This window comes from Oryzias latipes, chromosome 8 (genome assembly GCF_002234675.1).
Source record: "Oryzias latipes chromosome 8, ASM223467v1".
NCBI lineage: Eukaryota > Metazoa > Chordata > Actinopteri > Beloniformes > Adrianichthyidae > Oryzias > Oryzias latipes.
The window spans coordinates 21,512,439-21,533,809 of record NC_019866.2 but is presented as its reverse complement, the minus strand read 5'-3'; the positions used below and the strand labels follow the sequence as shown (position 1 = coordinate 21,533,809).

The 21,371-nt window shown below is 41.4% G+C and overlaps 2 long non-coding RNA genes and 1 pseudogene across 8 annotated transcripts; 1 reads left to right on the top strand and 2 right to left on the bottom strand.

The window, feature by feature from the left end:
• Window positions 1-3,209: 3,209 nt before the first annotated feature.
• LOC111947827 lies at window positions 3,210-6,095 on the bottom strand. The gene is made up of 2 exons (XR_002873768.1): window positions 5,431-6,095; window positions 3,210-5,383 (listed from the first exon to the last, which is right to left on the bottom strand). It is a non-coding gene; the product is annotated as an uncharacterized LOC111947827 (long non-coding RNA).
• Window positions 6,096-10,007: 3,912 nt separating this feature from the next.
• On the bottom strand, window positions 10,008-20,595 carry LOC105353561 (annotated as a pseudogene). The gene is made up of 9 exons (XR_002873748.1): window positions 20,480-20,595; window positions 13,476-13,530; window positions 13,247-13,396; window positions 13,099-13,176; window positions 12,907-13,019; window positions 12,573-12,801; window positions 12,349-12,501; window positions 12,202-12,277; window positions 10,008-11,996 (listed from the first exon to the last, which is right to left on the bottom strand). The product of XR_002873748.1 is annotated as a protein KRI1 homolog (transcript).
• LOC110015521 lies at window positions 13,055-15,193 on the top strand. 6 transcript variants are annotated; one of them, XR_002873758.1, is made up of 5 exons: window positions 13,055-13,304; window positions 13,493-13,824; window positions 13,941-13,991; window positions 14,082-14,134; window positions 14,809-15,193. It is a non-coding gene; the product is annotated as an uncharacterized LOC110015521 (long non-coding RNA). The 6 variants fall into 6 exon arrangements; XR_002873760.1 differs by lacking the exon at window positions 13,055-13,304 and having other exon boundaries at window positions 13,403-13,640; window positions 13,733-13,824; XR_002873761.1 differs by lacking the exon at window positions 13,055-13,304 and adding an exon at window positions 14,448-14,597 and having other exon boundaries at window positions 13,403-13,824.
• Window positions 20,596-21,371: the final 776 nt, after the last annotated feature.

The following is a 21,371-nucleotide window of genomic DNA, read 5'->3' as shown; positions in this document are numbered from 1 at the left end:
GCGCTGGAAAGCCAAATACAGGCTATGACAGAGCATGTGGATGATCTGGAGAACAGAGGCAGGAGAACATATGAATATACGAATTATCGGCTTAGCAGAAGAGGCGGAGGGAGGTAACCCAACAAGGTTTTTCGAAACCTGGATCCCGAGCCTGCTCGGGATGGAAGCCAAAAACGGCCCTGTTAAAATTGAAAGGGCGCATCGCACCCTCGCTCCCAAGCCGGGCCCGAATCAGCGACCTCGCCCCGTCCTGATCAGGTTTCCCAACTTTGTTGACAAACAGAGGGTCCTGGACGCAGCAAGACACAATGGGTCTGTGAAATTTCAGGAGTCAAGCATCATGTTTTTCCAGGATCTGTCAGCTGCTGTCATGCGCAAGCGGAAAGGATTTGACGAGGTTAAAAAACATCTGCGGGACATCGGCGCTAAATACATTATGCTGTACCCTGCCACCTTGAAAATCCTACATCACGGAGAGGCCAGGATCTTTGATTCACCTGAGAAGGCCATGGCATTTGCTGTCACTCTAAAATAATCTGCACATGAGTCCCAGGCGTCTCGGGATAGTTCCTGTCTCTCCCTCTCTTACGGAGCACGGCTCAGTTTGTTACAACCGTTCAGTTGGCTATGTGCTCTACAGAAATTTGTTTGGTTATACTTTGCTCCACTGCTTCTCAGAGTGGCTTCAATTTAGTGAAGCACATGAAACATTTAATTAATGCCACATTATTACTGAACATCAGGGCCGGCCCTGGTCTTCCGGGGGCCCTAAGCGAAATTTTATTTGTGGGCCCTCCAACTGATCAGCAGCACCAACAAAACGCAACTGTTGTTGTAATATAACTGAGATCTCTCTATTAATAGATTTTGTGAATGGATTATTGTTGCTGCTGAAGAATTGAACACAGTATACTGACTGAATGTTGGATGCACATTTAGTGTTGGAAAACCAATTTTAAAAGTGAAAAAAAAAAAACATGAATGACAAATGTATATATTTTTTTTTAATGTAACATTAGGCACTTAGCAAATGACATTCCCAAAACTCCAACTTATTAAAAACAGCAACTTAATAGAAAATCAAATAACGATGAAACAATCCAAAATAAAGAACACAGCAGCTCAATGAGGGGGTTTCTGGAAAGTCAAAGTCTTTATCAGTATGAAAAGGACCTCTTTGCACCAAATCCATTCTTACTGGATCAGAGAGTGCGGTTGGCCATTCAGCTGGACCAATTGGATTTGAGGTTGGAGGAATTTTGGATCCAGTTGGTTCCTCTTCCAGACACGCCTCTCTTGGAGCCTCTGGAACATCAGAGACAGAACTTCAACAGCAAACAGTGAAAAGTCCAATCAGTCCAACAGTCCAATCAAATCTACAGAACAGTTGCTGTGATGCTGGTAGCAGAATGTTGGAAAGAAGTGCCTTCACTGTGTGTGTGTGCAAATGTATGACTATTTTTCAAGTAGTAATGAAACAATTAGTTTGATTTAGGTTCCATATTGGGTGGATTTGAACATACCAGCAGCAGCATCAACGTTGTCCATTTCAACAGTAGATGTGGTGACAGGAGTTTCTTCTGCAGATAAAAAACAAGAATCATTATTGTACAATAATCAATGATAAAGCTAATAAAATAACTACAGCAGAATACTAATAATAGTTTAGTGGCTCATTTAAAATCTATGTGCAGGTTTTTTCACAATTTCATGATCCTTTTATATATTTATGAGAGATTTATTGTTTGATTGTGTATTTGCACAAGATCATATTTATTTATTTAAATATGAACAACTCGGGATTCCATACTCTTCAGCTGCTGTTTATGAAAAAGGGGTTATGCAGAAACTGTTGTTTTAATTAATTTACATGCGGTTAAAATGACCTGAGATGACGTCTTCAGTGATGTCAGGAACATCTTGGGATGTGGACGCTGCACAACCTCCAGCACTATTTGATACTTTTTGAGAGCAGAAGAAACTGTGAAAAACATCATCATTATGTAAAACCAAAACTGCCAAATACAAATAAAAAAATAATTGTACCCATTTATAAATAATTAATGTGAACACTAATTTCAGTATAAATGGAAATATAAGCATTTATACACTTCTTTACCTATTATTTTGTATGTTCATAATTTTAAAATCAGTACATTTAATTTGTTTGTCATTTATAAATGAGAACCTGTGAGGAAACTGGATTTTCTAGAAAGGACTGTATAAAATTTTAGTTCGTTACCCCGTCAGTTTCCAGCACACAGAAATAATGAATAATGACTCAGAGACAGTTACTTATCTTTTGTGGAGGTTTTACTTCGCACAAACACGAAGGGGACAGACAGAAGTACATGGTACATTCAAAGTCCGAACCAACGAGCTCAGGGATGGGCTTTGGTATAAAAACCCTGCATTTGCATATTCAGAAGATGGTCTGAGGATCTTCGTGTGAAAATCACGCCCACAGGTTACTGCTGGAGGGAAGCTCCAAGGCTAAAGTGAAGATAAGTCTGAGGCCTGGTCAGCAGATAACATGCACAGAAAAAGGGAGGATGAGAAGAAACTGTGAGGACAATAGCTTGGTTGTGCTGTCTTAGGATGCAATATAATTTTGAGATGACAATACATGCTCAGTGAATTAAGTTTAAACCATTAGTGTAATAAAAGTTAAAGGCAGTTCCTAACTATTCCTAACATACCCCCCTGTTTGTCATATCAAAATTATATGTGTAAAGACAGCAGAACTCCTGTCATCATCAACCAAATACCATTTCACAAATATTTTCAGTATAGGCAGCATATCGGCTCTGCATCGAAAACAAAAGTTTAGAGGTACATGTAAATACAAAAGAAAACATAAAATCAACGTGAATAAATGAGCACATCAGAGGTGGTAGGTGATACATGAGTGTTGATGCGAAAACCTCCAGGGCTAAACTTATACCATCTGTGTGAAACTTTCATTGAGCAGTCAGGGAGGGCAAAACTCATCAACGACTCTGTGCCCTTCAGCAGTCATCCGTTAGGATACGCATGCATCACCAGTCCAAACCTCGGCACAAAATCATTAATTAAAGTTACATAGAACAAGAAACAAATTAAGAAATAAAGAAAAATAAAGAAAATCAAATCAAACAAAAGAAAAACAATAAAATAAATCTGTAAAGACCAGTTTCAACCACGAGCGGATGCGAATCAGGTTAATTGTAGGCATAATGCTGATAGAGTCGGCCTGACAGCGATCATTCATTTGACACATGGAATCAAACAGGTGACGAAAATAAAAAATAAAAACAAGACACAGAGAAGCGGAGTGACTAGTTTTATCAGTACACTCCACCAGAAGTAAACCAATAAAGTGGGGACCCAGACCAGTAGGCATCAGTCATCTGAGAAGAAATGTGTGATTTAAGGGCCTTGACCTCACTGATGATGTGAGTGAGATCTCCAGAGGAAGAGGGAATAAAAGTACAAGATGAAACCACGAGCAACAGCTGGACCCATGTTAGCTGGTTCGAAGCTCACTGTAGCTGGAAGAGAGCAGTGCTAGAGGAAACACACCAGGGAGCGCCCCTCGCCAGGAGTAGTGTCACACTGCGGCGGCTCCGTAGTTGGACTTCAACCAGGGGTGCGTCTCAAAATGTCAGTCTTGTAGGCTCTCAGCAATTTACAGTGGCTTACGTGAATCCAGGAGGGTCAGTCAGCAATGTGTACTGCGGTTGGCATGGTGAGGAGAACCTTGAAGGGTCCTGTCCACCTCAGGTGTGACCAATCAGTCCGTTAAATGGTCTTCAGGGTAAAGCAGGTCACCGACAGGGGCCTTCTGGTCGGGATTCAGAGTCTGTGGGGAGGAGAGAGCTGGAGGCAGACTCAATGCGTTCCTTTGTTCTCAAAGCTTTCTTCAAACAATCATGTAAATCATCAATGGTGTCAGTAGAGCCAGGCATGAGAGTAGAGAAAAAAAAAAAATCAGGAAAAAAAAATAAAAGAAATAAAAATTAAAAAATAAAAATTGTGAAAAAAAAACACATCGAAAGTGAAACAGACAAGAACTGCGTCTCATTTCAACAGCAGCATGAACAGGCTGATAACAGTTTGACTAATGCTAATGCTTGGACGGAAGGGAGTGGAGCATACTGCATGTGATTCTGGAGAATTCGCACAAGAGAATCACAGGTGACATTGTTTCAACTATCAGCCGCTCAAGCAGCTGCAGCTTACAGCGAGTGAGTGAGGGTGGGGGGCTGATCAGGTCATAAGGTGGTGAGGTCCAGGGAGAGAAATAATTTCGCTAGAAACAGAAACTAAATGTCCCGAAAATTTTAACCTGTGCTTGGGCCAGCTGGAGTTTAGTTTTACCGCACTTATTGTCCTGAGAGTTGAAACTTAGAAAGATTAGCAGACATGTCCATTAAAAAAAAATGTAAGGATGAGTTAGTGAACCAGAGATCCTTAGGAATGCTTTTAAGGGGTCAATCCTGATTTACAAGCAGAAAAAATGCAGGGACCTGAGAAGTGGGGTCAGAAGGCTGCAATCAAACTTTTTATGAACAGGGGAAAGTGAACTAAAAAAGAGAAATCGGCATGTTTATTCATGAGGGAGGTGTGTCCTGCACAAAATGATCCACTACTGCTTTGTAAGAAATGATAATGTCTATAGCTTTTTTCTGAACATCTACCTTAGTCCATGTCCTAAACATTAAAATACACACTAAAATACACAGTAAAACACAGTAAAACACAGTAAAACACATCCTATCATTATTCGGAGAGCAGAGAAAGCTGTTATATCTGCTTACAACGGAGAAATCACCCCTCCTTTCTGCGAGTCCTCATCAGCCTGTCTGCAGATCAGAGGCACGCGCACTCTGATCTATGAAGCTGTTCCCCCTCCTACTGCTCTGTCCTGCACTCTGATCTGCTTAACTTTCTATGAAATCCATAATCTTTAACCCATTTATCCAAATACTTGATTAATGTCTGCTCCTGACTTTCCACATACTTCCAAACTGTATGAAAAGTTTTCTGGACCTGATCAATGTGCCGTCTTTCTTTTTAGTGAGATTTTGTGAATGAGCCCCACCCATGTAACCCGTTTTATGGATTCTCCAGCGCTGAATCTAATCAGCAGAAAAAGCTTGGAGAATCAGAAAAGAAACCTAATTATTTGTCAACTGAGTCACTATTTTGTTTTAGAACGAGGCATTAAACAAAGCAATCATGAGGCATTAATAAAAGCGAGCACACCCCACAGAAGCCGTCGCAGAAAGCACAGTCAGACACAGACAGAGACATAAAAAACGTTACACACACATGAATTCCCCGGAGCTTCGTTTATTCCCAAACGTCGGTTCACAGAGTCATCGACGCGTTTCAACCGAACCTTTCCCTGCGTCGGAACACACAGTCATCGACGCGTTTCAACCGAACCTTTCCCTAAGTCGCGCACACAGCCTGCGACGTAACCGAATCTGTTCCTAAGCTACACACTTCTCCCTGTCATCACCCGTGAAGGAGGACACATGCACCCGCAGCAGGCTGACCGCAAGCGCTCCTGTGGTCAGCGTGCACGCGCAGCACTGTTACTGCACGCGGTTCTCTCTGTTCTTCCCCAAAAGATGATGCGCCCACACACAAGACACAGACACAGTCAACATAAAACCTTAGCAAGTAAAGAGAGGACAGACTTTCTGTGTGGCGTACTCACTTCAAGCAATGAACCCCGTTATTTGATGAGGGTCCGACACGACGTCGGGGGCATCGCCGGATCCAAAGGGCGAGGGCCGCTGATCCTGAAGGCGGATGTGTCAATACTGAGACTGTGATCTCAGACCATGCATGGTTTTCGGGCAACCCCCCCCCCAGGGGTTCCAGCGATGTCCAGGGCGCGCGCCGGCCAGCTCGAAAGGACCAAATGTGAGGAAACTGGATTTTCTAGAAAGGACTGTATAAAATTTTAGTTCGTTACCCCGTCAGTTTCCAGCACACAGAAATAATGAATAATGACTCAGAGACAGTTACTTAGCTTTTGTGGAGGTTTTACTTCGCACAAACACGAAGGGGACAGACAGAAGTACATGGTACATTCAAAGTCCGAACCAACGAGCTCAGGGATGGGCTTTGGTATAAAAACCCTGCATTTGCATATTCAGAAGATGGTCTGAGGATCTTCGTGTGAAAATCACGCCCACAGGTTACTGCTGGAGGGAAGCTCCAAGGCTAAAGTGAAGATAAGTCTGAGGCCCGCTCAGCAGAAAACATTCACAGAAAAAGGGAGGATGAGAAGAAACTGTGAGGACAATAGCTTGGTTGTGCTGTCTTAGGATGCAATATAATTTTGAGATGACAATACATGCTCAGTGAATTAAGTTTAAACCATTAGTGTAATAAGAGTTAAAGGCAGTTCCTAACTATTCCTAACAGAACCTTTATTTCTTATTTGGCAGTTTTGATTCTCCATAATCCATGCCAATGCAAGATTTTAAGACACATTATTGAAAAAGTCAGACTACCTGACTGTCTATAACAGATAAACAGCAGTTTTTTTACTGAAACCGGAAAATGCAGAACGCATGAATGTGTGTTAGAAAAACAAACAATAAGATAACGTGAGTTAAAACCTTTTTCAGCCATCATCACCGTTGTCATTATTTACTCCTCTTCGCCGTTTTGGAAAGTCATGTCCGACCTCATTTTGGAAACTTGGGTAACAGAATTATTTTAGAGTTTTCCATTGGAAATTACGACAAACGGGATCGTTTATGTGCAATCTTCACCTCAGATCGATTAGCATTTTACGTAAATGATTCGCGAATGCACAGAAATACTGGATAATGTAAAAATACGGCCCCAACATCCTCCAAACTTACCTTGTGACTGATGTTGAAGTTCTTCCTCTTTTTCCAGCTCCTGATGATAAAGTATCTTTGGCATGAAGTTCTCTTGTTGTCGCTTTGATCAGTGTGACAAAATGCAGTCGTTTTTTTCTTTTCCCCAGCTTTATTGAAACAAAATGGGCTAGTAAATGCACACTATGCCAGGCTTAGATGCAATGATGTTGACCAATCGTTGCTAAGAATGGCGTAACGTCATTAATTGGGTTGCCAGATTGGTTCAGGTGTGTTGACAAGGTGGATCATTAAAGTGCAGGCCACTTTCTTTTGCACAACATTCAGAGCTATGAAATGGGTTGCCAGATTTGGGTCTTTTTTTATTTTTGTCGCCACTTCGGGGCCCTGGTGGTGACGGGGGCCCTACGCGGCTGCGTAATTTGCGTATAGGGAGGGCCGGCCATGCTGGTGACCTCGGCACATATCTGTTACTGAGGGCAGGAACCAAGCATATTTCTGCAGTACAATATACATGCATATATAGAATCCATTAAATGCATAATAACAAAAACATAGACAATATAATAGAACCCCTGTAATGCATAATGAAAAGATCATAGAAAATCATATGGAACCCCTGTTCACCTCAACACCAGGTACAAAAAAAGGACATCATGTACAGAGCCTGTGAAAGTATTTACCCCCCCCCCCCCCCCCGAACCTTTCAACATTTTGCCACATTTCAGGCTTCAAACACAAAGATATAAAGCTGTCATTTTTTGTGAAGAATCAACATCAAGTGGGACACAATACTGAAGTGTAATAAAATTTATTGGATGTTTCAAACTTGTTTAACAACTAAAAACCTGAAATGTTGGACAAAATTATTCAGCCCCATTTACTGTCAGTGCAGCAAAGTCTCTCCTCGTGTTCAAGTGAGGATCTCTGAATGATCCAAAGTTTGACCTAAATGACTAATGAGGATAAATAGAATCCACCAAGGTCTCCGTATCAATACACCTGATATGTGTCTCAGAGAGAGCATCATGAAGAACTAGGAACACACCAGGCAGGTTCCAGAAAGTCCTTAGCAACCGTTGCTGTTTTTTTACATGAAAAATTCTTAACTGATCAAAACTGACATAGCAGGGTCGAGTGAGCAGGGATCGCAGGTACCAGGATCGACATGGGTAAGCAGAACACATTTATGTTGTGGAAGATGATGGTCTGTTTCTGATTGGACGATAGAATGGGTACCTTAAAAAATAATGAGCAAAAAGTGCGTGAATTTGGCCTGGGGGGTATTCCAGAAAGCAGGTTATGCTAGCTCCCATGGTAAGTAACATATTGTAGTATCACCGGGTTCTGTTGCTTTGTTGATGTTCTATTAGATGCTAAATTGCTCTGTTGATTACGGTGAACAGTGGGCGTGGCAGGAGCCGGGAGGAAAAGCCGCGAGACTAGGGCTGCATTTACCCTGCAGGTCTTGATGCCCAAATTCGATTTTCTGACTGATTTTCTGACAATATCCGATTTTTTTGATGACCCGCTTACATTATCTTTTAAAAGTGACCCGTATCCGATTTTTGCATTTATACTTTACAATGCTGAAACTATCAAACATAGACGTTCTGAGGACAACGTAACGTAGCAGCATTTCCGCCTTCCGCGGACCTGAGCACTGACCGCACGGATTAAAAAAATTATGAGCGAGCAGGCCCTTAATAATAATCATAACAGTAATAAAAGCACATTTAGAAGATGCGTGTTGGTCCAAACGGCAAACGTTTAGCATGGCGAAACCCTCCCCTTTTTGTTGTGTTTCTATTTTGTGAATCAATGCGGTTGTCATGGAGGCAACAGTGATGGAAGGAGGCGTTGCCTTGGGTGCTTGGTTGCTCCAGGATGAGGCAGGAGAGGGGATGCGCAGGAGAGGAAAAAGGGGGCTGCTCGGCCAGCTTATGTGCTCTCTCTGAGTTTTGAACGAGGAAGTGTTTGCAGACATTGTGCTTTACTAACAGTTTGATCCAAGCAAAGAAATAAACGGCTTCTAGCCTGTTCCAGAGCAACGGTGTCCCGCTTCATTAGTTACCGTTTGCGTCCTGACCGGGACCGGACCGGAAATAACAGCGGTTTGAAGCCTGAGGCTGAAAGGTAACACGCTGATGGGGCTGTTCTGCAGTTATGTGAGGGTTGTAGGGACACTTAACCCTCTTAGGTGGGGGCAGTGTAGCGACCAGGGGGTTATCCCCGCCTCCAGCGCCTAAGGCTCATGGGAAGTGATGAGTTTTGGGGTGAAACCTTGAGTTTAGAAGGCTGGAAGTTGAACTAACATCCATCCTGTTTTGGCTGTTTGAGAAACTTAATAAATAAACTAAATAAGCTTTTTGCTCTAAAGGAGATATTGTCTCTCTTTCTGATCAATCCGGCCTGAGACTGACCGGGATTGTGCAGTGTATGGGGCACAATTAGCTCTCCAAAGAAGCCTCTTCATGAGCAGCTCAGCTGTTGCTTCCCCGCTCAAGTGTTGGTTAGGCTGGATTGTTATAATACTTTTGCATCCACCATCCTTGCCAGAGTATGAAAAAATGACATCTAGATTTTTGTCTTTCAGAATCAAACACAGGCAGCTGCCCCCCAGAAACATCAAACTCCAGGCGCCTGGAGGAGCCACAAGTGGCTCCACAACCATCAAACTCCAGGCGCCTGGAGGAGCCACAAGTGGCGTCCCAGCTCTCTGTTCAGTAAGTAGACTGCCTGAAAATTAAAAAGCATTTCTAATAATCCATTTTAATTGTCAAATTAGACATTTCTAAATGAATTATGCTACACATTTAGCAGAGAACATTTTGCGGGAGCCGCTTTTGCTTGTGTTGGTTTGCGGCGCCTTCCGTCCGTGAAACCAGGGTTCGAATCCGGGCTGCTCCCTGTTCCCTTCTCTACTTCTGTGCCGGTCCCAAGCCCGGTTGCTTTGAGAAGGTTGCGTCAGGAAGGGCATCCGGCGTAAAACATTGCCAAGTTTACCATGTTCACTGTGGCGACCCCTGATGGGAAAAGCCAATAGAGTAAGAAGATTTAGCATGGAACATTTTGAAAATGAAATGTCAAATACTATTTTCATTATCATTTTAATTAAGTGACAGAATAAGCAGTGTTAAGGAAGGAAATGAAAAAGCATTTTGGCGGATTACTTTATCATTTTAATTTTGAGTCAAAAATGCAGCTTCATTTTGAAAAGGAAAAAGCATTTCTGGTTTTGACTTTACCTTACAATCGCTTCCATATCTTTACTTATTGTTTTCTATAATCTATACAAACATATCTCCAAACATTGTTTGTCCTTGTTGTGTCTTCATTTTCACTGATTCATTAGGGCGTGAACAACATCAGATGTGTCACAAGCCTCTGCCCTGTTCTGGTGAATCATTTTGGAATGACTATTTTGTATTAACTGATAACTTCATTGTCCACTTTGTTTAGACTTACTTACACGACCTATCGTGAGGAGCCGCCGAACGTAAGTGTCTAGCAGTAGTCAGTCCTCTTCTGCTATTAAAATTGATGCCTGATTGCTTTTTTTTGTCTCTAGAATCCCATCCGTCCGGCTACAACAGTTGTCAGAGGGCTGGTGATGACCTGCCTGGCGGGGGCCGCCCTCACGGCATGTCTTATGATGATCCGCTGGTACCGGCACGTGCCTTAATGGTTATCCACTGCTCCCTCTAAGCTACAGGACATGAAAACTTGAATTCGTAATAAAATAAATACATAAAAATTTATTTGGAGCTATTTTTCAATGTGAGTCAGTGAATGTGACTGGTGACTAACTGCTCCAGCCTATTATGCGGTTCACGTACGTAATGACGCAGGTAAACAACGTCACTGACAGCCTCCTTTCATGCCGCGACCAGTGTTTTGGAGGGAAGACACGTGAGTGAGTACCGTTTACGTCGACCCTTTATAACGATGGCAAAACGAACGATCAGCGGCACGTCCTCTCACCGAGCCAAAGTAAAAAAGACATGTGATTCTTTTAAGATAGAATGGCTGTCGGAGTATGTACAAATAGAAGGAAAGGCTGTGAAACTGGGTGACATTTTTTCGTTTTCGAGCGAGAAAGGCTTGCTCTGCAAGACGTGCTGCGAAGCCAAAATAGCAAGCGAGTTTTCGGAGGGAAAAGTGTGGACGACATGGAAGCTAGATTATCTCAAGCGTCACATTCAGCACAAAAGTCATTTGAAAGCAGTGGAAATTGTAAAAAGATGTAAGCTGGGAATGGGGATCGGCACGTTGTTGGGGGAGAGCTCCAAAAACAGAGAGCAGAGGATCGAGCTGTCACTCATAAATAAATCCAACCCCGAGCAAGTTAAAATTCTCATTGACAATATTCTGCTAGCCATCAACATGAACGCCTCCATGCTGTCAGTTCAACAAATTCATGATCACATGGCAAAGTATGTGAGTCTACCAGAAAGCTGGCGAAGCAAAAATTATGCCTTTGAGTTTGTGAATTCCATCAATCAAACAGTGCAGAATGAGACGATGTGTAAAATAAAAAATGCTCCTTGGCACACCCTGATTGTAGATGAGAGCACAGACATAACAGTACACAAAATGCTAGTCCTGTATATTAAATACAGAGAGGAAAACAGCGTCAACCATGCAACTGTGTTTGCTGGCTTAATCCAGCTGAGATCATGCACCGCTCAGGATATTGTACAAGCAATACGTCAGTTTTACACCAAGCATGGGCTGGATATGCAGAGAATGGTGATGCTGACCTCCGATGGTGCCTCAGTAATGTTGGGAAAGCGCAACGGAGTGTGACATGTGACCTTGAGTGCCCACTACCCTCAAAGCAACGGGGAAGCAGAAAGGGCTGTGAGGACCATCAAAGCCCTCCTGAAGAAGGGGGAAGATCCACACAAAGCTGGCAGATCCTCCATCTTCATTTTCCTCTCCTTCTTCTTAATCTTCTTGGATGCAGAGTGTTGGCTGGGGTGCATGAAACACCACTGCCAGCCCATCTCTGCATTGATGAGAAACGCTGACTCACAATAAAGTCTTCGTCATCACAGTGAGGTCCAGACGCCTCCCCGTTGTAGTCTTCCTCTGCATAGTCCTCCTCTTGGTCTTCTCCAGTCCAAGTGTCCCAATTCCAGCGATCTGAGGTAAAAACAAAACATGAATCCGATTTAGAATTGATTTTTGTTTTGTTTTACGTGAGAAACATCGATTTTCTTTAATCTGAATCACAAACTACAATAAATCAGACACATTTGACTGTAAAACAGCAGTAAAACTATGGAAAGACACACACAAGCACAGCAGGAACCTCTAATTCCAGCATGCTGATCTTGTATTGGTTTACCTTCCATTTCATCATCATCCTCAAACTGCGGCTTCTCTTCTTCCTCCTCGCCGTAGTATTCATCGCCAAAGAATTTCTGCAAATAGACTCTACAGTAACTGAAAGGCTAACAGAGGGATTGGGGTTCCAATCGACTCATCCGCTCACCTGCATGAGCCGATCGTGATGCTTCGGATCAAAGTCTCCCTCCAGGTCCTCCTGGCTGAAAGCCAGCTGCTCGTTTCCCGTCAGCTCCTGCAGCTGCTTCAGCTTCTCCATGATCTCGTTCCTCTTCAGCTGCTTGCGCTTCTGCCCCTTCTCCTGCAACCATCACCATCAGCCAGGAGGTTTGGTTTCAACTCTGGAAGACTCCCATCGACTCGCTTCCAAACCTTTTGCTTCCTCTCTTTCACTTCCTCTCTCTTGCGCTTCCTGGAGTCGTCCTTGGAGCGCACGGCCGTGGCAATTTTCCGGGGATAGGTCTTCACGCGTTCCGAGTCGGGCTCTTCGAAGCGGAAGTTGTAGCTTCTCTCAAAGTCTTCCTGGCGTTCCAGAAAAGACTCGCCCTCCTCCTCAGAGTCATCCACGTCCTCCTGAACCACCTCATCGTAGGTCGGGATCCTGAAGGCATCCAGATTACATCATTTAAAAAAAAAGGAATAAATCCAAAAGTTCTGACATTTCTCCAACTAAAACGAAACAGAGGAGCTCTTCTGTGGAACACACCGCTCTTCATCATCATCCTCTTCGTTCAGGTAGCCCTTGTTAAGCACATAGTCTCGGAGGAAGCGCTCCTTCTCCTCCAGCTGCGTGTTGTTCCAGTAGTCTCTTAAGTACTTCTGTCTCCACAGAAAAAGCACAAACATGAGCTGGATAGTCAGAGTCCTCCGCGCGTTTCTTCATCCTGATCAAACTCACCATGTCCTTCACCTCCTCTCCCCCCTCCAGCTCCGCCTAACCTGTCAGCCACTCCACAAAGTCTGCCTCCTCTTCATCCTGAAACAAACGCAGCTCGGTTTTGTTTCAGCCACAGGGAGACGTTCACAGACGGGGCTTCCCATCCGACCTTCTCCTCCTGCGTCTTCATCCTCCTTGTCAGCAGCGTCGACTTCTGTCAATAAAGAGTGAGCAGGAGCGCTGGACGCCTGTAGAAGCTTTCAGCTCACCTGGCTTTCAGCTCCCGCTGCTCCTGGATGTAGCTGGGAGAAGCCGCTCTCTGCGAAGGAGGCGCAGAGAAATATTTATTTACCTCTTTACTCTCTTTAACTCCTGAATCCAAACACTTCAAGTCAAACCTGTCTTCTCTTTGCAGCTTCCTCTTCATCGCTGTCGTCGTCATCTTCGTATTTCCTGCAAAATGAAAACATTTTTACTGAATGACCCGTTTCAAATGCAACACCGAGCTGACACGGTAAACCCCAGACGTCTGCGGACTGTGCGGGCGGGTCAGCGTCGCTCAAGTAACTTTCGGTTTTTTGACCATGGCGCCATAGTAATCATATGCATGTTAAGAGAGTCTTTGCCGCTTGCCATATTTCTGTTCTCCTTTTAGAGTCTAACAGGAAGTCAGAACCGAAGGAGCATCAGACTTTGAATGCCCATAAGCAACTACTTTGTACAACTACAGGACACCTGGCCATACAGGTAATATTACAAAAAACTTTTCAAATCATTTGTAATATATGTAATAAAAAATAAATAAATATCAATCTACATCCATGAGTTAATAAGGAGTTGAAAAACAACCTTTGTTTTTCAAGAGCATGGCACATTCTGACTGCTAATCTGGACCCCCACCCCCAGCTGACAACGTAAGACCAAATGATTAGGTTCAATTTGTCACAAGATTTGGTTGGGTGGTCGTTTGGTTTTATTCTAAATTTTTAATTGGTATGTTTCAGGTGCCACAACATGAGATGGATGTGGAGAAGTGAAGATGATCAAAGAGTATGAGGTATCTTATGATCATCATGACCATATTTCAATGATTGACTAACCTTGTAATATGGTTTTTACTTGTGATATTTTATTGAAGGTAAAATATTCTTTACACGTGATTTTTTTAAAAGAGAAAATAGGTGCATATTTTTTTCTATTAGGTTTTTAACTGATTTTTATATGCATTTTATTCTCTTACCCTTTTTAAATTATCTTTAGCTGTTGATGAATTATTACTGTTATTTTAGGAGCATAATTTTATTTCAGTTATACCTTTTTTTCCCCTGATTTGATCCCCGTTTCTTTTTTTGTTTTTTTTTTGGCTCCAGTGTTTTTCCTCCCATCGGGACATTTCACACTAGGAATAGTTCTGGTTTACCATCACAGTTGCTGTCCCATTGACAGCTCCAGCCTGGTGACTGGAGGGCTCTGCACCACTATGTGCCCAGGCCAGGGTTGTGGGTGTTGACTCTTGGCGTGTATGGCCCCCAAACATGTCTTTGTCTCAGGGTCAGCCCCTGTGAACAATGTTGTGTGACATGAAATAAAAATAAATTGTCATATGACTATTGTTTAAATGAAACTAAATTAAGTATACTTTTAATTTTAACATTTTTTACTCTCTTGGCCATTTGTTTTTCTTGAGATCTATTCTTAATTATTTCTAATTACAGTTTTTTTTCTTCTCAGGATGTCAGCCGAGAAGCAGTGAAAGAGGACTGAACTAATCGCTTCAAGATTGTCTTGGTCCTTCCCAATGAAACACAGGACAACCAAGACCCTGTGTATGGGTCAGTCATCATTGAGGGCCCAGAATTTGAAAAATTTAAACATGCATTTGAATTTATTGTTAAATTTTTTTTAAATTCTACACTGTTTTACTTTTGCAGTTGATACTGATCTCTGTACTCCCTTTTTGCATCCATCTTCTAGACTTATATATATGTTCACTGTTTGGAAATTTGCTAACAAGAGATTATATGGCTGTGTCTGTGTGCAATGTTATGTAGATGTTTTATCTATGCGACTTCTAATGTTAAATAAACATATCTTTCAAATATTCCTTAAGCTGCAAGTATGCGTTTTGTTTTGTCTAGAGACAGCAGAACTGGATGTAGCAGAGATGAAGGGTGCTGAGGTTCTCCTTGGGAGGGACCTGGATGGATCAGGAATGAGCACATCAGAGGGGCAGTACTTGTCAGAGGTTTTGCAGATAGAGTCAGACAGATGTTTTGGGCATGTCCAGAGGTAGAAAGATGCTGAGTCTAGAGCTGCCAGAGGTCTAGAGGAAAATCAAAGACATGAAGGTAGCTGCTGTTAGAGGAGAGGATGCAGAAAAAAAAAAGGGTTAGATGGAGGAAACTGATTGGTTGTGGCGACCCCTGAAGAGGAAAACCCAAAAGAAGAAAAAATGAAACTCAGTAAATGTCATATTTGGCGTATTTAGTGCGTCTTTAGCAATTTCAGATTTGGGAAGCAATTGTTTTGGGGTGATACACATCTTTGTTTTCCAAATAAATATCTCACAGTGTGCTTTACAAATGTAAACAATAATATCCCTAACATACAGGAAAAGGTTCACTTTTCCCCACTGTGGAAAAGTGGCAGAAGACTTTGGAAAGGGGGCAAGTTTCTCTTCACCATGGACTTACAGATGCAGAAAAATAAAAAATTAAATAAATAAAAGTAAAAACAATCTGAAGATCTTGATTATAGGCTTACCCAGGGGGGTATTCCAGGAAGCAGGTTATGCTAGCTCCCACGGTAAGTTTGAGGCTAAGGAAGTTGATAACCTCAGTTTTCGGTTCCAGAAATGGAGGTATGTTTCAGGGTACGTCAAGTTGCCATGGCAACTCATGCTCTGAACATAACCTGGTCGGGAGCAGGTTTAGTTGAAGGTTAGTTTGTTTACAGAGAGGGGAAGCAGCATGCCGTGTCCATTTGAAGATGATTTAGTGGATGAAGAAGCTCAGATAATACTTTTTTCACCGTGAGAGGGTGATAAGACCACATATGGATGTTGGAAAATTTAACTTTTTTACTTTGATCTAACTTAGTTATTTGCTTCAGTTAAGATAAATCATTTGTTTTTTTAAGTCAGCTTAAAAATAACACGTAGCTTTCAGACAGTTATTTTACTTTCATTCAAATTAATTCAATTAAGTAGGTGTAACTTTGGGGCTGCCGTTAGATCGGCACCGCAAAGGATTCTGGGATATCATTCCCTTTGCCTGTCTGGACGGATTTGGGTTTAAGTGTGGGTTTTTGACCAAATGTGTTTAGTTGTTTGGCTGTTTTACTGTGTTTTGCCGTGTTTTGCTGATTTATTTTCTCATACTGTGCTTAAGTCTCTGCACCATGAGTAAGAGTGAAGGAGAGGATGATGAGTTTATATAGCACCCCTACCGAGTATTTCTGTAATGATAATGACGGATGATTCTTTAATGAATTTATGCACTACGTGCCAGGGGTTGACATAGCCCAGAAATTTGCACTGGCCCACAGGGCCAGTAGTTTTTGAAACTTACTGGCCCTGCCTGAAAGTTACTGGCCCGACACAGCGCATAGCGGGACCCGCCGCTCCGCAGGTGCTTGCAACTTTAGGGGGGTCTGGGGGCATGGCCCCCCGGAAACTTTTAATATGGTACAATTTGGTGCATTCTGGTGACATCACTTATTTCTACACTTTTCAATGACTGAAAATAGACCATATCAAACTTAAATCTGCTCTAGTCTGTTTTAGATGTTTTGAAGAGAGCACTGCAGTGTAGTAGTTAACACTAGTTAAGAAGTTTTCATGGTGCTTTTAACGGCAAATATCGCAATAAATCATAAACCTTAAATGTGTTAAAACAATCTAATGGCAGCTTGAACCATTTAACGAATCAAATAAATCCCTTAATGCATTTGACCAATCGGATGGACGCCTTCACATTGTTGACCAATCAGATGGAGCCCTGTTATGTTAGATGTTTGTAACCTATGTCAACGTGGGTCATTTGGAGTATAATTTTTAAACTGGGAATGGTTATTTGGTAATTTTGCTGTTTGTTTATATACCGCAAATTATATCGTTATCGCAATTTTAATCTCTGATATCGCATATCACGAGTTTTCCTCATATTGTGCAGGTCTAACTGAGATCATTCAGCTAACTAGAAATACTTACTGCTTACAGTGTTGTAAAGAAAAACAAAATTAAGTAGTTTAACATTCTACTGCATTTGAGTGTGAGATTCCGGTATTTGGAGTTGCCTTTGATTCTTTGACATTCAGCTTAAAGCTTAGTGGATACAGTTTCATCTTCAATGCATTCATTAAATATCTTGCTGTCCATACTACTAATTATACCCATTACTCCATCCAACATATTCCTATCTATTCCTGCCATGTCTTCCACATCTCTGACATGCTTCAGTCTCTCTTCAGTGACGGTGTCGGATTTATAATCAAATGTAATAATAACCCACTGGCTTGTGCCTTCGTTGTTGCTGTTTAACATTGTTTTGTATTGAATCGTTACATTCAATAAAGTTTGAAAAGGTTAAAAGTAGTGAGCGCGTGCCGCGTGGTGCTCGGCAGTGAAAGCCGAGCGCGCGCAGGCGGGAGAGAAGGAGAAGTGATCAAAGGTTTCCCATAGAAACCCTTGAAGTTTGAACACAGGACTAGCAGAAAAACTAAATTATGAAGACGAGGTAAATCTACACGTTTTCGCAAAATTTACTTTATTGAAAAAGGTGAAGAATATATAAACCGTTAAATATTTTAGTGGCCCGAGCGGACAAGTGAAAAGTAAAGTCTTGTGGTCCGCACTGCTCGAAAAACAGGACCGGGCCAGCGGACAAATGGCTATGTCGAGCCCTGCGTGCATTTTTTACCGTCCTTTTTATTATTATAAAAATGGACATATCTGCCGGCTCATACTTAGACATATGAGAGATCAAGAAATATAATTATTTAAGATGGAAAAAATATTAAATGAATTGGAGTAATATGACATGTAGTTAGATAATACATAAATTTGAGTTGTATAAACAATTATTGAGTTTTATAGACGTAAGAAATTAGGTTGATTAAATTTAACTCAATTATTTGTTACTAATAGAAGTATTTCATTTAAGGTAGCAAAATTGGATAAGTTATATATATATATACACGTCACAAGGAAAATGGAAATAAGATCAGAAACTTGTGCAGATACTTTGTTCTTCTACTACAAGCAGAAACTCTCTTTTGCGGATGCTGCCGTGTTACTGTTTTGATGGACGTATAATCTACCTACGCCGTCTTTAAAATCTCAGACTCCGTCTCACTAAAGTATTGCGCTCTCTCTGGTTCTCCGCGCGTTTCCATGGTGACTCCGGAAATCGGCAATCTATTGAGAATGTCTTTATGTACCTTCTGTGCACGTGCATTAACCCAGGGTTATACTAAGTCGAGCGTAATTACGCCAACTCATATCCGGTCTTTTGGAACCGACATACCCAGAGTAAGCAAGTTCAGGCGGATTTCAGCCAGAGTTCAGGCTTAAAGTCAGGTTAGTTTAAACATGCTTCCTGGAATACCCCCCTGTACTCATGAATTAGACTCATCTTCCCCCAGGTACCAACAAAGTGCTCTGAGAACTGCTTCCCTTTTCTGATGAACATTGCTTGTGGTCTGTAAAGGAAAAATAAATAAATGTATCACTATAAAACTTAATCTAGTATATTTTGTCCAGTCATCCTAGTGTAACATTGACCCAGTTATTATATCACAGACTCAAATATCTATGCAAAAATACTATTAAAAAAATAGACACTTGCCAAAAGTGAAGCATTAACTTATACTTCAAAAGCCACAGTCCAGTCTAACAAAACTTCCAGCCACTTCTACACAAAGATTTAAAGCCTTCTGGGGTCACATTTTCAGCTTTAGTACAAGTTACACCTTTACTTCCTGCAAGAAGACTCCTAAGTACATTGAGTGGGACCAATATGATTCATTTTTGTTCAAGTAACGTTGTCTAATCATGTGGAAATCATTTCCATAAGTTTTTTATGTTCATTCAAAGTGAACGTTTTTGAGTGTAGTTTACCTGCTTTGTTTTGTCCTTATTCAATAAAGGAACATAATGTTACACATTGTGTTTTCATATTTTAATGGAATGTGTATTATTTTATATGACAGAGTACTAGGGCCCACTAAGGAAAAAAGGATAAAGTCATAAATTTATGAGGCTGGTTCTTTCTGCAGAAAAGCAACATATTCTTTTTACAGTTTTGATAGTTATGAAAATGTGATACTTCATATTCTGGCACATCAGCATGTCTTCGTTTATGAAACCATACCGAAGGACAATTTCACGAAATGCCCCACATCTGTCATTTTAACAACTGTCCTCCTTTAAAACAACTGGTTACAATATTATGACTTGTCTTTTTTTTCCCTCTGTGGCCCTAATATTCTATCATTTTATATATAGCCTTATAGTCTATGGGAAACTGTAAATTATCTAATGATAGCAACATCATCTAAAACTCATTATTTATCCAAAATGATTGAAATTAATGATCACAAACGTTTAAATAATGACAGGGGGTCTAGTTATATGTGATAACAATGTATAGTGAGCAGTGAAATAACTATTGGTTTCCATTTGTGGCGACAGCTGACTGACATTAGGGATGAGATTAAATAGATCCTGGAATTTAGCCTGGTCTGGAGCAGGCTAGCTCCACAGAATAAATCTCCATGGTAACTTATACCATAACATATCCTCCTGCCCCCTATCCAGCTTTAGTGCAACCGGATTAGGGATCAATTGAGCCAGGATCACCAAGATATCCTGGCTTAATCCCTTATCCTACTTTTGTGCAACAGGCCCCTGTTCACGTCGTCTGCGGATGTAAGTTAGTGAAACTCACCCACACCCCCGCTTGCTTTCCTCCCACGTTTTTCTACACAGAGAGCGTGATTATATCGTCGCTATGCAGCACCCGAGCGCGCAGTTTGTCAACTTCACGTGGCGTATTCGTTTAGAGAAACCAGCGAGAAGAGGGGGGGGGGGGGGGGGGGTGTCAGATTGTGCCCCGGTCAACTGCCCTACTGCTATAAGAGAGCTGCCTTTACATTTGCGGTGATAAAGTATCACTATAGTGCCAAAAACGCGGCATCTAGCTCTGCTCTACGGATTAGTCTGAAAAACAAGCTAGCTAAAGCTTAGCTATACTCAAGCATGATGCAAAATGACTAATTTGCTGGCTAAAAACAAAACTACGAGGCATTGTTAAGGCTAGTAACTTTGTGGACCAAGGTCAAACAATTGTAAAAGATTAAAGTCAAGTAAAAAGACAAAAAAAAGTTTGAAAACGTTACTTACCAAACCCAGGCAACTTCGATCAACCCGCTCCCTTTTCTGTCTGCAGTGATACTAAGGCACGCGCTTCTGATCTTAAAATGGCGGGTGCATGGTGTGCGCATGCGCAAATTAGATGACGTCATTGCAGGTTGGATGAACATAATTTTTAAAGTTATATTTACAATTTAATAACGTTGTTTTTAAAAAGAAAAAATATGTTTGACTTACTTAAATTAATTAGGTATAACCGAAAAATGTGATTAAAATAATTAAAGTGAACTAAAAAGATATTTGAAGCATTTACTAGAGGCCAGAATCACTTTTTTTAGTGGACAGTTCAGCTTCACCACAACAGTCAGGAAAACGGATGGAAAAGTATTTATTTAACATTCTGTCATGTCACTGTGTCCAACTGCATCGATCAAAAAGTCCTTAGTGTAGGCCATGTGATGTTTGTTGTGTTAATTTCACCAAAATTGCTTTTTTATCTTTAATTTGTTATTTGCATGCGAATGTTTTAAGCGGAGACTTTTATTTTGATGGTTCGCTACTTCCTGTTCTTTCGCGGCATTCTCCTCAGTCCCCCATGAGAACTTCTAAGAGTAGGTAAGCCGTAGACGTTACTCGCACTAGTTTGACTGAAAAGAGAGTTTAAATTTTAAAACATAGAAAAACAATGTTCATAACTTAAAACTCTTCTCACGCCTTTTTTGTTTTTGCCAATCATGTGAAAAATGTTAAGGGTAAATGCAGCATTCAGAAGTGTGTTAGTGTTAGCAAGACTTAAGCTAACTTGCAGCATGGTCTCATGTGTGTCTGTGGGTTTTTTTTTTTTTTTGCCTTCCCTCAGGTGAGTGTTGGAGTGAGACCAGAAATAAAAACACATGTGCTGTATTTATTTTAGCATTAACAC